We start from the raw sequence: 3,523 nt of genomic DNA on the forward strand, positions 1-3,523 counted from the left end.
TTAATTCATTTTTTTTAAATAAACGGGGTGTTACAGTTCGTTTATGATGTCCGTTTAAATTCATTTATGTTCATTCGTTTTGTTTATTTATATTCATTTATGATCATTTTTTTATTATATTACCATATTATATGTTTGTTTATGTTCATATACGTTCAATTGTGTTTGTTTATCTTTGTTTGTTTATGTTCTTTCCTTTATGTTCATTTAGTATGTTCACGGATATAAACGAACGACCATGTACAAGTTAATTTGTTAAATGAACGAACACGAAAAGGAAAATCTCGTTCGTTTATCCATTCGTGTTCGTTTATTTGTTAAGCGAACATGAACAAAATCATTTGTTAATATGTCAGAGCTTCTTAATTTATTGCCTACATAATTATATTATATCTTAGCGGCGACAACAACTTGAATGAAGGTGAACTAATATTGTTCATCTTCGTATTCGTTCGTTTAACAAATATATAAACGGATGATTTTGTTCGTGTTCATTTAAGAAATAAACGAACACGAGCGAACAAACGAACAGGCGGTGTTTGTTTATCTTTGTGTCCATTTGTTTATGTTAGGCACATACATAAACGAACACGAACGGATAAAGGAACGATATTTTCTTTTTCGTGTTCGTTCATTTAACAAATTATCATGTTCATGTTCGTGAACATACTAAACGAACAAAGTTAAACAAACACAATTGACGTATATGAACATAAACAAACATATAATCTGATAATATATAAAAAAAATTGAACATAAATGAATATAAATAAATTAAATGAACGAACATAAATAAGCGTAAACGGACATCATAAACGAACGTTTACGAATATAAATGAACGAACGAGACAATTGTTCATGTTCGTTCGTTTAACTAAATGAAAGATAATTTTTCTTCATGTTCGAGTTATTGTTTTAATTTGTTTATTTGAAAAAAAAGGTTAAAAAAATCATTATATGATTTAAACGAAAAAATGTCAAAAAAAAAAAAAAAACAACATTAAAAAATATATTTAAATAAAACGTCAAAAATATTAAATGAATTTTAAACCACAAAAACAAAAATAAATAAATAAAACAAAAGAATAAATAATAATAATAATAATATGATTTTATATAATTTAGATAATTGATTTAATAAATAAAAATAATTTTATAAATAATCTATATTAATTCAATTAAAATAAATGTAAAAACAATAATATATATATATATATATATATATATATATATATATATATATATATATAATAATAATAATAATAATAATAATAATAATAATAATAATAAAATGCTAAAAGAAAAAGAAAGTAAGAAAGAAAGCGTAATTTGATCTTTTTATATGGACTAAGGACGTACATTGTAATTTTCACAAACCACAGAGATGTAACTTATCAAATTTTAAAATTAGAGACTAAAACTGAAAATTCAACTATTTCTGTAATTTACTCTATTTCTTATTTCATAGCATTTTCTTCTTTTGTAAGTTTCCACTTATTTCATAGCATTTTCCTCTTTTGTAATTCACAAACCATAAAGATTATTTCTGTAATTTACTCTATTTCTTATTTCATAGCATTTTCCTCTTTTGTAGCTAGTAGTAATCAAGTAGTAGTTTCATACTACTAAAAAATTTCATTTCGCCACACAAAAACCTATCATTATAGACATTTTGTGACAAGTTTTTTCATTGAACGAGTAAGGAAATGTCACATCATTAAAGGTACGTTATGGTAACGTTTAATTGTGATGACTATAATCCTAAAAACTGCTACTACAAGTAAAAACAATCAATATAAGGTACCAATTTTTGTCATTTTTTTTTCAATCATTTTTTTGATAACCATCACCCTAAGGTATTTTCCCTCACAAGTCGTTTTGTTTCATGACTATTGTTGAATTTTAGTGATACGTAATATATTAAAACATGACCATAAATTAGTATTAATCACATGTTTTTTTATTTGTCATGACTATTATTGACTTTTAGTAACACATAATATATTAAACCATAACAATAAACTACTTTTAGTCACACATTTTGTTCAATTGTCATGACGATTATTGAATTTTAGTGACACATCTTTTACTAGAGTGTACAATAAACTACTATTATTTACATGTTTTTTCGTTTGTCATGACTACTATTGACTTTTAGTGACACGTAATATATTAACTCGTGACCATAAACTACTTTTAGTCTCATATTTTTTCGTTTGTCATAATTATTATTGACTTTTAGTGACACATAATATATTAAACGGTGCCTATTATTGACATTCAATCACACTTTTTTTTTTCCATGACTTTTCTTCAACAATTTAAAATCATTTATATGCCAAATATTGTTCAATTAACACCATGCACATTATTATGATAAACAACTTAAATTAATATACATACTATACAAATTGTCTAACACATTAAAATTGTCTAATAAAATTACATACAAAATATAATAAATGTTTAACAACTTAGTTTAAAATAAAAATACTAAAAACCATTTGCTGGATTAGCGAGTGTTAAGTTATCTCATAATTGTCAATTGCTATTAAAATTGTGTTCATCTTCGCTGTATTTCTATTATCTCTTCATGCCTTTGAAGTTGTTTATGTAATTCCCATTTTAACTTTAATCTTCACCAACCCTTGAATTTGTGCTTACGTTCAACTTTCCAATTCCTTCCCCAAAGTAAAATTATTCTTCAGACATGTATATAAGTCATATTATGGTTAGGAAGCAAAGTTAATACCAATAATATCACTCTACTTATGTTTCTATAAACTAAGAAGCAACATAATTCCAAATAGTTACAAATTGTTGTAAAGTATATTGCTACTATGTGTAAAAAAACTACAAGTGTGGCGCTATTATAGGAATAGGATATAAGTACGTTACCTATTATGGCCACACACGTATTTAACAAAATATAGCATATCATAGTTATAGTTTATCCCTCTTGTTGATTTGTCACAAGACCGCATAAAAAATACAAATAAAGGGGATACTATCATAAGTGATATTGCCCATATTTTGGTGTTCGTATCAGAAGATTAGATTTTTTTTGCAAATAATAAGAATGAAATAAAGATTGATAAAACAAAAGAGACCAAGATGGTCAACTAAAGTCAATATACAATTAAGCAGTCATCTTTGATTATCAAAAACCAATCATAACCACTATTGTTGTTCAACAAAAGAACATGGAACTAAATACCATATCTTGAAGCTTGGGAAATTAGGTGAAAGTGGAACCACTTACAAATCCTTTCATAATACTCACAATTAGTTCATTTTGTGAGCATAATTAAAAGTCATTGCTCTTTAGATGTCAGAATTTGTTGTAAAAAATTGTTCTTGTAACACAAGAAAATAAAGGGATTCATTTTTGTTCATTATTTTTCTTCCAAATCATAACATTTTCTAAGAATTAAAAACCTGGTGGGACATTGGCTTCTGAATTAGCTTGGAATAACATTGTGTGATGGATCCTTTGGGACACGATGAACAAAAACTTAGGATC

Source organism: Lactuca sativa, chromosome 1, assembly GCF_002870075.4.
Source record: "Lactuca sativa cultivar Salinas chromosome 1, Lsat_Salinas_v11, whole genome shotgun sequence".
Lineage (NCBI taxonomy): Eukaryota > Viridiplantae > Streptophyta > Magnoliopsida > Asterales > Asteraceae > Lactuca > Lactuca sativa.